Source organism: Rhinolophus hipposideros (assembly GCF_964194185.1).
Source record: "Rhinolophus hipposideros genome assembly, chromosome: 1".
Classification (NCBI taxonomy): Eukaryota; Metazoa; Chordata; class Mammalia; order Chiroptera; family Rhinolophidae; genus Rhinolophus; species Rhinolophus hipposideros.
The window spans coordinates 74,974,708-74,989,830 of NC_138047.1; positions in this window are offsets into that span (position 1 = coordinate 74,974,708).

A 15,123-nucleotide genomic window follows, 5' to 3' on the forward strand; every position below is an offset into this window, starting at 1 on the left:
TCATGACATATTTTGTATATGTGTTTTATTTTTAAATTATATCAACCTTCTGATAGACAAACTGCAGTCAGCAAGAAGCTGTATATTGTATTTGATGAAATTCCTAAAGATCTCAACCTTTCAGGAGATGTAAAACAGGAGATTGTTCCTCCTCCCAATTCATTTCATTATCATTTTAATCTTATTAGACCCTTATCAAAGCAATGTTAATATTCTTTTAAAGGAGTACTTTGACATTTTAAGGTACTGCTGTTTTTTAATTAATCATGTGATAATAAAGACTCTTTTAATTAAATGATTTTTTTCCGATACAGGTACTGTATAAACAGTTCAGCAATTTTCCCAACTTTTCCTAAATTCTCTAAATATAAAGAGTTTCAACTCAATTATCTCAGTGATAAACAAATAAAGCTGAGCGAAAACCAGGTGGCTTCTAGGAAACTTTATAATTCATTGTCTACCACAGATGCACAAATTGCCCCTTATTATCTCAACATTTTTCTTACTTGGCAAAGTGTAATATTTCTCTGTACTTTCAGGTGCATTCACTCATTCCAAAGGTCAGAAATCCTGGCTTTTTACTCTGGTCTTATTCACACAAAGACTGCTCTGTCAGAATGGTCTCAAAAGTAATGTACACACAACCAAATGTGGTATAAAAATAATTGCTTGAAGTACAAAAAGAAAATATTAGGTCTTTTATTTATGTTTAGTTTTATCTCTAAAATAATATATAGTGCATTTATTATGAGTGGCACAAGCCCCCTCACTCAGTCCAGAGGACAGTGGGGAGAGTAACAGTGTCGCCAGGTGAGGCTCAACATTGCTTCCCTCTCATGTGCAATAGTGAGCTCTCAGGCAGGTGCATTTGCAAATCACACCTAGATTAAATTAAACTAATGCTCACACAATAGATGAGTGCTTTCAAAAGATTTTTGCAAAGAAACGGTTGATGGAAGAAAATGCTAACGTTACTTCCCTAATGTGAAACACATCTCTACAATTTCTTCGCAACATTTAAAATCATGTAATATTTAATCTATTAATTTATAAATGTCCACTAACCACAATAGTGAATTTTGAATACATATTTTGGGGGTTTCTTTCTTATTATCAAAAGACAAAAATCTCCATACCTTTGAGGAACGTCTTTCTACTGTAGCAAAAATGACCAAAACAATATAAACAAATCACTGTGATTATAAATCACTATTCATTCCGCTGTTAGCAAATACTGTTTAAAGATACGGAGAAACATAGTAAAGATTGAAAGAAACAGATATTAGAACAAATTAAGCAGTGTGGGAAGTTTATTTTACAGATGAGTCAAACCATCTATTACAATAGATGTAATGAAATGTGGAATGACTAGGAAAATCCTTTGTTCCATTGAGTTCTACTGGTTGTCAGGTGATAAAGCACCTAAAAGGGTTGCAGAACTTCAATACAGCTTACATCGTTTTTCAGCCTTTAAAAAACAGAAAAGTATTCCAAGTTTGCTTCCCGTCTGTGATACAGAGAGGCTGTATATATATATATATATATATATATATATATATATATATATATATATATATATACACATATATATATATATATATATACAGATATTTGAAACAAATATGCATAACCTGTCCTTCATAGGTAAGGTGACATTTTTCAATGAATGAGAAAGTACCATTTTATGAAAGAAAACTGAGCTATGGAGAGAACATTTGAAATGGACTTTTGACATTATTTTCCTCATTATTTCTTTTGCTGAAAATAATGACTGTCACATAAACACCCCATCTACACTCTTTAAATACGAAAACTTCCAAATGAAGTTTTGAAAGATTTTGAACACATTTGCTAAAAAAAAAATTAATTGCAACACCTCTTCCAATTAATTTGCAAGAACAACTAATTTACATCTGGGAGATGGCGATTTATTACCAAAAAAATTTTTAAACAATCAATTTTTTCAAAAAAAATTTTTTTTGAGTAGAAGCTATTGATTTAGCTAAGCAGCGCGTATCATTTCCATTTGCATTGATGATTCTTTTTTTCTGTAGTAACATTTTTAGCTGTGAAAGATATTAGGATCATTATTTCAATAAATTTTACTTAAGATAAACCAAATAATCACTTTTGTATATCAAAATAGATTAAATCAAGAGGTGTTTTTTAAATAGTGAAGGATATTCATTGACATCACTTTCAAAATAGTGCTTTTGGCCTCAGTAATAAAATACGTTATTTTAAAATGAATGCTTATTTTATATTTGTATTTGACATATACTTTGATGTGTTTTATAATGTATGAACTAGTACTTGGACATAACATGTAAATATACATATACTGAGGTAAAGGTTTAAAGATTGGCATTGACTCCTGACTGTTCTTCCCACTAGAGGCCTCTCCTTCATGTTCCTTTTTGTATGTTCATGCTCTTGACCAGCAGGTGTCAATATCTGGAAACATGGCTGCATTTATTCTGCGGGCAGAATGGAAATCTTAACCTCACACAACAGGAAAACTCCTCTGCTGGTTTAACAAATGTCAATGGCTTGAGTCTGTTCCCTTGGCAAAAATAGGGTAGGGCCTATTTTTATTGGTCAAAAATGGCAACCTGGCAGTGCAATTTTGCGTTCATATTTATTAAGTGGGTTTTAAGGAGAACAGAAGTCTTACTGGACAGTAGGAGATGTTTAGGGAAAGGGGACACTAAAACACCTTTGCCATGAAACCACCTGATTCCTGAGGTGGGCTTGGGGCAGTGGAATGAGCAAGAGAATCTTGGTTTCCAGTCCTCTTGGTGGTGAACTGTGTTCAATGCCTCAGGCAACCAATCTGTAAAATATGCATAATTATGCTCAAATCACACGATTATTAACAGAATTACAGAGAATGGCACAAAGAAAGATTCCACCATTCTGAGGCCCTTTAACATTCTGAATTTATGAAACTAAAAGCACCATCAAAATAAAGACTGATTAACAAAGTTATTTGCATTTTTTTTTGTTTTGAACCAAGGGTACTTCAGGCACTTCAGAAATGAAAATTAAAAACTTTAAAAAGAATACATTCCAGCATCCAGAGGTATCTCTCTCTCTCTCACACACTCTTTACCTCTCTCTCTCTCTCTCTCTCTCTCTCTCTCTCTCTCTCTCTCTCTCTCTCTCTCTCTCTCTCTTTCTGTCTCTTCTACCTATCATACACACACATACAACTTTTCTGAGATATAATTACAATAAATGGTACGTATTCGTGTATTTAAAGTGTAAAATCTGATGACTTTTGAACTGTGTATACACTCATGAAACCATCACCACTATAAAGTTAATGAGCATATATCCATCCATCACTCCCCAAAGTTTCCTCATGTCCATTGTAATGCCTCCTTCTGGCTCTTGTCTTTCCTTCCCATCACCAACCATCAATTTGTTTTCTGTCACTATACATTATAATTTTAGTTTTAGAGTTTTGTGTAAATTGGATATACAATTCATACCCTTTCTTGTCTGGCTTAATTTACTCAGAGTAATTGTTTTGAGAGTCATGGGTGCTGTTGTTCATTCTTTTTCATTGCTGAGTAGTATTTAATTGTTAGATACAACACCATTTGTTAGTCCATTCATACATTGATGTTCAGTTAGATTGTTTCCAGATTTGAGATATTGCAATAAAGCTGTTATGAACAAGTTTATTCAAGTCTTTCTGTGGACATATGCTTTCATATTGCTTAGAATGAAATGGACCTGATTGAAAAGACTGGGTCAGATCGCAAGTATACCTTTATCTTTTTAAGAAACTGCAAATCGTTCTCCGAACTGGTTGTACCACTTTATACTTCCACCAGCAGTGTATGAAACTTCCAATTGTGCCATCTCCTGCTCAACAACACTTGGTGTGTTCAGATTCTTAAAATTTAGACATTTTTAGACTTTTAAGTTTGGACGTTGTCACTTTAATTAGTTTACATTTATCTGCTTATTACTGATGTTGAGCATCTTTTCTCATGTTTTTATTTTTTAGCATAAATATATCTTCTTGGGTGACCTGTCTATTCAAATCTTCCACTAGTACTTTAGTGGGTTGTTTGATTTCTTATTGTAAATTTTAACTGTTCTCAATACATTCTAAATTCAAATCCTTTATCACATATGTGATTTACAAATCTTTTCTTGAAGTCCATGACTTGCCTTTTCTCTCTCTTACCAGTGTCTTTCGAAGAGCAACAGTTTCTAATGTTGATGTAGTCTGACAAACTGTTGTTTTTTGTCATTTTTATATTTTATTGCTTCAAATGCTTCAAACTATTAGGTGTTTCAAACAATTAAAATTTAGGCATTGTATCTAAGAAATCTGTGCCAAACCCGAGGTCACAAAGATTTTTCTCCTATGTTTTTTTGGCTTTAGGATTTACATTTCAGTTTATGAGTCATTTTTAGACATTATGTGAGGTTTGAATTGAAGGTTTTTTGTGTTATTTTTTCCCCCACATATGGATATCTAATTTTCCCAGCTCATTTTTTCAAAAGACTAACTTCCCCATACAAATGCCTTTGTACCTTTGTAGAAATCAATTGACTGTACATGTGTGGGTCTATTTCTGGACTCTCTATTCTGTTCCAATGACCTATTTGTCTATCTTTACACAAATGGTACATTGTCTTGATTATTGTAGTATTATAATAAGCCTTGGAATTCAGTATTGTAAGTACTTTACTTTTATTCTTTTAAAATTTGTTTGGCTATTCTAGTCCTTTGCATTTCTACGTGAATTTTAGAATCAGCTTATACATTATATAAATACTGTCCTGGGATTTTGACAGTGAATATGTTGAATCTATAGAGTGCTTTGAGGGGAACTGAAATCTTAACAATATGGAGTCTTGTGATCCAGGAACACAATACATCTCTGTATTTATGTAAGACTGCATTCACTCCTCTCAGCAATGTTTCACAGTTTTTGCTATATAGATTGTGCACATCTTTTGTCACTTTCATGCTTAGGTACTCCATATTTTAATGTTACTATAAATTATGTTTTAAAATTTTAATTCCTCATTATTTATTATTAGTATATACAGAAACACATTTGACTTTTAAATATTCATTTTGGATCATGGAAATTTACTAAATTCATTTTTAAGCCTTTTTTATAGATTCCATAGGATATTCTATATTGATGATAACAAAGTCTGTGATGAAATGTAATTTTGTTTCTTAATGTCTAATATGAATGTCTTTTACTTGCCTTTTTGGCTTGAATCTTCAGTGCAATGTTATAAAACTGGTGAGAACAGATGTCTTTAAAAAAAATACTCAGCAGTAGTCTCTCCCTCTTAATTAGGATGTTAGATGTAGGTTTTTCTTAAAATATCCCTTATAAGATTGATGAATTTCCCTTCTATTGTTAATTTGATGAGATTTTGAATTTTAACAACTACTTTTCCTGCACCTATTGAGGTGTGTGTGTGTGTGTGTGTGTGTGTGTGTGTGTGTGTGTGTGTTAGAATGGTGGACTACACAGATTTTCAAATATTAAACTAACCTTTCATTTCTGGGGTAAAACTTGCTTGATTATAATGTATTATCCTTTTATATATTGTTGGATTTGATTTATTAACACTTTATTAAGAATTTTTGCATCTTTGAAATACATTATTTTTTTACTTGTCTTGTAATGGATTTTTCTGGTTTTGGTATCTATATAATTTCAGTTCCATAGAATGAAGTAGGGAATATTATTTCCTCTTCAATTTTCAGAGAGAAGATTTCTATAAATTGGCATTATTTCTTCCTTAAATGTTTGGTAGAATTCATCATTGAAGAAATCTTGGTCTGAAATTTCTTTTGTGTAAAAGTTAGTAACTTAAGTTTAAAATTATAAAAGACACAGAGATATTTGTATTACATATTTATTTTTCAATAAGCTTTGGTAGTTCATGTCTTTCAAGGAATGTATTCATTTTATCTAAGTTGTGTAATATGTTGACATAATGTTGTTCGTCTGATTCTCTATTATCCACCAAACATCTGTAAACACTGCATTATGTCACCTCTTTCATTCATGATACTGGTCACTTACTCCTATATATTCTTTTTTTTGCTTGATTCGTCTAGGTTGAGGTTTACCAATTTTATGGCTCTTCTCAAAGAGCCAGGTTTTTTGCTTGTTTGTTTGCTTCTTTTAATTTTTTTTTTTAATTAAAGTTTTTTTTTACCCCAATAAATAAATTTAAATTAAAAAAAAATTAAAGTTTATTGGGGTGACAATGGTTAGTAAAGTTACATAGGTTTCAGGTGTATAATTCTGTAATACATTATCTATATATCAGATTTGGATTTCATTGGTTTTCTCTGTTGTCCTTCTGTTTTCTATTTCATTGGTTTCTACTCTGAGTTTTGTTATTTTCTTTCTTCTGCTTACTTTGGGTGCCATTTGCTCTTCTCTAACTATTTTCTTAAGTTGGAAACTAAGGTTATTTATTTGTAAACTTTTTCTTTCTATTTTTTGCTTTCTTTCTTTCTTCCTTCCTTTCTTTCTTTCTTTCTTTCTTTCTTTCTTTCTTTCTTTCTTTCTTTCTTTCTTTCTTTCTTTCTTTCTTTCTTTCTTTCTTTCTTTCTTTCTTTCTTTCTTTCTTTCCTTTTTTTATAGGTAGATGATGTTTATTTGTAGCTTGCCAGAGTTTTTAAGTACACAATTTTTAAAATTACCATTGGCATACACTATTATATTAATTTGAGGTCTGCAACATAGTAATTAGACATTTATATAACTTACGAAGTGATCACCCTGATAAATCCCATCTGACACCACACATAGGTATTACAACATTATTGACTATATTCTCTGTGCTGTGCTTTGCAGCCCTGTGACTGCTTTTATAACTGGCAATTTGTACTTTCCTCTCTTTCACCCATCCCTTCAAACCCCCACCCATCTGGCAACCATCAAAATGTTCTCTGTATCTATGAGTTTGTGTTTTCTTTTTAATATAGTCATTTTGTTCTATAAATTTCCCACTAAGTAATGCTGCATTGCAAATATATTGATATTCTCTGTTTTAATTTTCATTCCATTCAAAATGTTTCACTTTCTATTTTGATTTTTTCTTTGACCCATTTTATTTAGGATTGTTGTATTTAGTTTACAAATACTTGTGGGGGGGTGGATGTTTTTCTATTATTGGTTTTGTAGTAATCCCATTGTGGTCAAAGGAAATACTTTGAATAACTTGAATCCTTTTAACTTTAATGAAACGCTTTTCACCCAATTATAACATATCTTGGTAAATATCCCTTGTACATTTGAAAAGAATGTATATCTGTCATTGTTAAGTGAAGTATTCTCTAAACGTCAGTTAGGTCAAGTAGGTTCAAGTCTTTTATATCCTTACTGATTTTTATGTCTACATATTCTATGAATTATTGAGAGTGGGATCTAGAAATATCTGATTATCATTTACTATATGTTTATTATTTCTATTTACAATTCTACCAGATTTTGCTTAATGGAATTTAATACTCTTTTACTAGTTGTACAAACACTTAAAATTGTTAGATGTTCTTGATGAATTGACCTCATATATTTCAAATGATAAACATTATGAAATTAATTTTTATCACTCGTTATGTCGTTTTCTTTGAAATCTATTCTGATATTAATATATGCTTGCTGCTTGTGAACTCTTTCAGCACTTCTATGTCTACAATGTCTTTAGTTTACATTCATACTTGAAAGAAATATTCACTGGGTATAGAATTCTAGGGAAATAGTTCTTTTCTTTCATTACTTTAAAGTTCTTGCTTCACTGTCTTCTGGTTTGAATTGTTTCTGATGACAAATCTGCTATCACACTTATTTTTCTTCCTTTGTACATAACTTAATCCCCCCATCCCCAGCTGCTTTCAAGATTTTGTCTTTATCTTTGGTTTTTGAGCAATTTGATTATGATGTGCCTTGGTCACTTTTATCCATATTTCTTATTTTGGAATTTAGGGGAGGTTTTATGAGGTTTCTTTTTTTAGCTTTGTGTATTTGTGGGTTTATTGTTTTCATCAAATATGGAAGTTTTTAGTCACTATTTTCTCAAATATATTTCCTGTTCCCCACTTTTGGGCAGTCCAATTACATGTAAATGATGTACTTGTAAATGATTCATGTACATGTAAATGATTCTACTTGCAATTGTTCATCTAATTTTTTACTACTTTATTTTGGGTGGTTTCTCTTTCTATTTCTTCAGGTTTACTAATCTTTTCCTCAATAATGCCTAATCTTCCACTAATACCATCAGGTTATAGTCAATGCTCGTATTTGTGGATTCTGTCTTTGTAAATTCACCTAATTAAAATTTATTTGAAACCTCAAAATCAATACTCACTGCACTTTGATGGTCATTCTTGGACATGAGCAAAGCAGCAAAAAATAAAAAAATAGAAATGAGTTTCCCAACATATAGCTGAGGTCCAATTAGGCAACACTCTGCCTTCTTGTTTCAGCTCTCATACTGTAAACAAGTGTTTTGTTGTTGTTGTTGTTGTTGTTTTTATTTAGTGCCATACATTTTACATGTTTTCAATTTATGTTGTTGATTTTACTGTTCAAAATGGCCCCCAGGCATAGTGCTGACGTGTTGTCTAGTGTTCCTAAGCACAAGAAGGTTGTGATGTACCTTACAGAGAAAATACGTGTATTAGATAAGCTTCATCCATGTATGAAGTATAGAGCTATTGGCCTTGAGTTAATATTAATGAATCAACAATGCATATTACATATGGAGTTTTTAAACAAATACACACATTAAACAAGATTATGTAGTAATTGGTTGAGGAAAATTTTATAACCATAGGTTCACAGGAACCTAGTCCCATGTTTCCCTTATGAGCCATTGTTCAGTATTCACTAGTACAGTGTTTATAACAACTTTATAGATCCTAACTACCAAAATAACAAGAATCAACTGTGTTTCTCATCTCAGATAATTTTATCTCTCTGAAGTTTTCAACTCTAAATTTTGATCTGGGATTTTTTTTGTATCTTTCATTCCTTTTTTTAATATGTCCAATCATTCAGCTTCTTGAAATATGTAATGTGGTTATAATAACAGTTTTAATTTTTTCTTACTGTGTCATTTCTGAGTTAGTTACCATTGATTATTTTTCTCCTCATTATCAGTTGTAATTTCCTGCTTCTTTGCATGTCTGGAATTTTTTTGTTATATATAAGACATTGTGAATTTTACATTTCTGGGTGGTTGATATATTTTTATTCCAATAGAATAAAAATTCCTTAAGTATATCAGCCAGTTTGATCTTTCAGAATCTTGCTTTAAAGCTGTGTCTAAGACAGCTTAAAAACTTAGAAGCAAGACGTGAGAGGATCAAACTGTTTCCAAGTAACTTAACTGTATCCCAAAACAAAGTTCAAGAATATTTATGAGATATTGTAAATTTTACAAAATGTTGGTTAATTTTATTCTACTCCTAAAACAAATCTCCAGATCACCAGAGATATTTTTTTTTGTGTAGCTCTCTTTTCCCCCCTGGCATTCTGATATGTAAATTTTAGATATTTTTGGCCTCTCTGGTTTCCAGTTCTATCTCTTCAACTTACGGAGACTGATGGCTCAGCCTGAGGTCCCCTCTTTGTACTGTGACCCAGAAACTCACTCAAATTAATTAGGTGGGGGAATCATAGTGCTCACTCCATTGGCTTTTTATCACTAGGAATCACTTCTTTTGTCACCGATGTCCAATGCCTTTAGAACTGTTTTTTTTTTTTTTTTCCCTCAGCATATTTTTTTCATTGTAGCAGGGGTGAGCATAAATCAGGTCCTTGTTATTTCATCTTTGCCATTTTTTTTCTCTATATATATTGTCAGTTCTGAAAAAAAGTAGTATAATTTAATTCCACTTTCCTCAATCAAACAGGCTCAACGGTCATTTACAAGAGTAAAGTAGGTAAAAAAAAGATATGGGCTTACTTTTTTATATTGCAAATTCTAAATGATAATGTATATGCATAATCTAGCACATGTCAGCAAATGTGAATACTCAGAATAATCATATTCTTCATCAAGTCCTAGTGTCCATATATTTGAGGTTCAGATCTAAACATTGTAAAGGATACAATAATCCTTGCTTTGGTATAGATAAAAGATTCATTTTGCAAGAATACTATACAAATTTAGATCATTAAAAGTTGAACATTGAACTCATCCCTTGTTTTACAGTTAAGGAAAATTGTTTTACAATTTACAATTTACAATTTTACAATTTACAATTTACAATTTTGCAATTTACAATTTACAATTTTACAATTTACAATTTACAATTGTTTCACAATTAAGGAAAATTTTGAGACTCAAAAGTAAATTGGGATACAATTACAATTTACAATTTTACAATTTTACAATTTACAATTTACAATTGTTTTACAATTAGGGAAAATTTTGAGACTCAAAAGTTAAGTGACCTTCCCACGGTACCACAGTTTGTTATTGGCAAGGCTGGGAAAGAATCCTGGTACTAATCTCCAATGTGATTTTTCACTCTTCAAAAATGCTCTTTTCACTCCATGTTTTTGTCATATATTAGTGGTCTGAACATCTACCTGAATAAAATGCCAAGTACGTGTGTCAGGGTCCCAATATGAAGCAGATAAAACTAAAACAGTTTAGAGAACTAAAATAATTATATTAAAGAGAATCTAATAAAGAGAACATTTTGTGGAGGCTCAGACAAGGTTAAGAAAACCAATAGAATTGTGGGAATTCCATAGCACCTTTAGAGCTATGGGGCTAAAACAAACAGAGTTCTATAGCCAGAGTGATAGCCACAGAAGAAAAGGCCCAGAAACACATCAGTGGATGTGAAAGAACATAGCCACTTCCTGTCAAGGAGAGATCAGGACAATTGACTCCCAACTTCTCTCTCCTCCCAGTCTCCAATCTTTGCCAGTGTTTCCCACTGGCAAAACCCAACAGAAGCCAGAGCACAAAGGAGTCCATAGAGGCCAGCCCCCTGGACCACAGAGTAGAGAAGAGAAAAATCAGACAACTTGGAGGAGAAAGGAGAAAAAAATAATACACCAATTTTTTTTTTTCACTTAAGTATATGAAAAGAATTTGAGGCCACAAAAATGTCAAGGAAATTGAAAATACCAAACTGGGGACAGTTAAAACTGTTTTGGAGACCATCTTTACTTTGAATGTTTTCATAAGCCGTTTACCTTAATTGTCCTTTTTCATTTTTTTAATATAAAAGAAATATCTATTAGTAATTTTTCATTAAGAAGATACAGATAATGAAGTAGAAGGACAGTAGGATTAAATATATACTTGTATACCTGAGAGATTTAACATTTTTTCACATTCACCAGAAAGAATTTTTTAATTCATTAAAAAGTATCTTTCTTGATGGAATTAAAAAACAATTCTGAGTGTTATGATTGAGAACTCAGAACAATTTACCTAGGTTTTGCCTTCCAGATTTAAAAATTCCACTGTCATATCTGTTTGAAATCTCAGATTGAAGAAATATAATCTGCACAAATAACAGAGTAAACCTGTATACTGTCTGTTAGATCCTAGGGGACTCACACTTCATATCTTGAAGTAAGTGTTTTATTCAACCTTTGACTTGGTTTGCTCTGATCAAAGACAATTTGTGGCATCAAGAAAGTTGTAGGGTGGGACTGCTTACTCTTCCTGCCTGTTCTCAGGAACACTCACAACTTGATATCAGTTCTTTATAGTTTCAGACTGCAAAGCAGTACACACAGTTTTTTCAAAATAAAATTGTTGCAGAAATATCACACAAGCACCTCCTGTGTTAATGCTTATTCCTTGGAGATTTTTTTAAAATGGTTATATCATGGTGAATTATGCTGGCAATAGAAAGATGGTTCATTTATAAAGTTCATATAAATGATGCATTGGGAAAGAGTTTTTTTGTTCTGGTTGATAAAAGTTAATCAAATGCAAGATGGCATAGAGCAATTCAGCATAAATCTTCCACAGAGCATTGCTTCCGCCTCCCAGCTTCCAGGTAGGGAGAACGTTTATCTGACAATTTCTAAACTGTCCCAATAAATCTTTGATTAAGAGAGGCATATAGTAGCTGACTAATGACTTGTTTTTCAGAACTCTCCTAGTAAATATATTATAAATGGCACCTCAACTCTTCCATAGCTTGAAAACAGAGACATTTAAAACTTAAGTGAGAACCACAGATGAGTCAAAGGGAGTAAGGATTGGCCTCTTATGCTGTTTTCTGTTGACACCAGAAAACCTGCCACCCGGCAAAAGGAGAGAAACATAGCAAGTTCAGGTTCTACAACACTCTCAAACTGCTAGATTTAAGTTCCTTTATGGCCAAGGTTGAATATCGTTAGTGGTGGTATTTATAAACTTAATGGTTAAAAACAAAATCTCTTACTATTAATTTCAGCTACTGTCCAATGTTTGAGACTCAGCACTGATTTCAAAAGTAACTTTCTCTTCCTCTATTTATAACCCTAAAAAGTAAAAGTAAGCTCTCTGAGTAGAGGTAGCTTTACTAAACAATGCAGTATCATTTACCTCTACAAACCAGTTTCTGCCTCAGGTAGATTCACCTTGGCCATGCTTTTGTGCCTGACCACAAGATGCCAAATGACCCATGTTTTAAAAATTGCTCAATGGGTATTTGACATAATGTGTGCCCTTTCCCATGTGACCATATGAACTGAACTATGCCATGATGTTGAGAGAAAAATTGATATATACCTCTTAGCATTTTTTTAAGATTAGGGATTTATATGACTATAGTTTATAACAATGCCTGATAATCAAGACTTATATGTCCATTTCCCCTTTTCTCTCCTCCACTATTCAGGCTCTTGATCCAAATATTATGAATGTGTATTATTATTATTATTATTATTATCATCACTTATTCAGTATTTTCAGTATGCTCAGCATTTCTCATCTATTATATTAAAGCCGTACAAATTTTGGGGCTAGGTACTCATCATTCTATTGGTGAGTAAACCAGGATTCACAGGGATTAGTAACCTAATTAAGATCACAGTATCTGTAAGTGACTGATCCAGAAACTGAACGTCGTTTGTCTAAATTGGGGAAATCTATGTTCATTCCATTGTCTCTTTCTTATTAAACAGCTAAAGGTACTAGGTGTTAAGATTTCTGATTCTGCATGTAATGAAGTATAGCAATTAAGGATTCTCACCTAGACTGCTAGAATTTAGGGAGATCAATCAAATGCCTATTTTAAAAACTTGAAAATTTCAGAGAGATTGTAATATCCCTTCAGACCGTCTATTTATTTTCCTTAGGCTTGAAGAAATAGACTATGTGTAATTACAAATCTTAATCTGTGGATTCAAGCAAAATGGTCCAAATATACAACTCTACAACGCATAAAGATGTTCCCATCCAGGGCACAGCCCCACTCAACCATTGCAATTTTTATTTTATTTTTTTAATGTGAAAGAAACAGTTAACAAAACACTAAGTCCTCTGAGCATCTGTACTTCATTTTTTTGAGCCACATTTCTTTGCATGTAATTCACTCAATTTGAAAAATGGCACTTTCATTTTGAGGTCTAACTGAAAAGAAAAGGAGCTACGGGATCATGATAATAAAAAATAAATGCCCATATGCATGTATTGCATGGTTGGACTGCAGAATGAAAAAGCAAATAATATTACTTACTTAGCATTTTTACAGTGATTCCATGCATCTTTGCAAAGCAAAACAACTTTTCTCTCCCCTATTGTATTTAATTAAAATGTGATCTTTTCTAAATTGACTGAGTCACTTGGCTCTGCTGTGTATACTTCAGGCTCCACACATAAATTCTTTACCAAATTTTCATTTCGAAGGGTTAACCATTTGCAATCTAATTTTCTTCCAGCAGAATGCCTCTGGTTCTTTGTCAATATTTTGGGGCTGAGGAGGTGGGGGAGGAATGAGATCTCCAAGAGTTTAACTCTCTCCAAACAAATGAACTCTCAGTTTCATCATTTTGATAATTTTCTTTTCCCCGCCAACCAGGCCAGGAGAGATTGCATGTGGACAGTTTCTCCCCAGATGGATAAGGATTGCATAGCATCATCCCCCATGAGTCCAGCCTTTGCCACACATGCCTTATGCCAGATTTCATCAGACAAATTCAAATCTCTAGGCCAGAGTTGTCATCCAAGGGATTTTTCTCTTGAATAATAATCTGAGCTAATAATTTCAAATTTCAATCTCATTGCTTTCATGTGCCTTGTATTAGTGTTGGAACCTTCAGAAATCATTTAGATCAATGCCCTCATTCTTCAAACAATGACACTGAAATCCAGATAGCTAAAATAAAAATGTGACAAATGATTGAATGGCAAAACCGAGACCACAACCCTTATAACACATACCCAGTGATTTTTCTACATAACAGAGCTGCCTCATACATGACTTTTTGCGTTTAAAAATTTCTGACATTCTCTTTTAATCCACTGAGATAAGTTAACTGAACAACGATTCCTGGGTTTCATTTGCACAAAGACAATTTTTTTTTTTTTTTTTTACTTTTTAATACTTCTAAGATAGGGATGAATCTTAGAAGCAATAGTACCTTATTACTGCAGTTAGCCTGGTGTCAGTAATGATGTGTCATTTCCTGTTCATGTACCATCTTGGCTGATACTCCAGGCATTTACAACCCCTTGGACAATTACAACCCTTTGATATTTGGTTAAAAAAAAAAGATCTTTAAGAACTATTGAGGAATTAATATGACTTAGCTGTTGAGTTTCATTGACATTGTCTGGTAAGATTAAGAGAAATATAGCATCAAGACTTGAAAAGGTGAGTCAAAAATTGATTCAAAATAGTCAGCATCTGCGAAGAAATTCTAGAAATATCTTAACAATATATTTAGCTTCTTTATTTCCTTTTATATGTGTATAAGGGTGCTGCATAGCCAAAAAAATGGAAATAAGTAAAAATTATTTTCAATAAATTTAAAATAGAAATTCTAAGTCATAGTTTATTTTCAGTGTTTTATTTTCTTTTTCTTTTTTAGTGGTAAATAGAACCACAGTATATCTTACAACTAATGGCAACATAGATTTCATAAATAA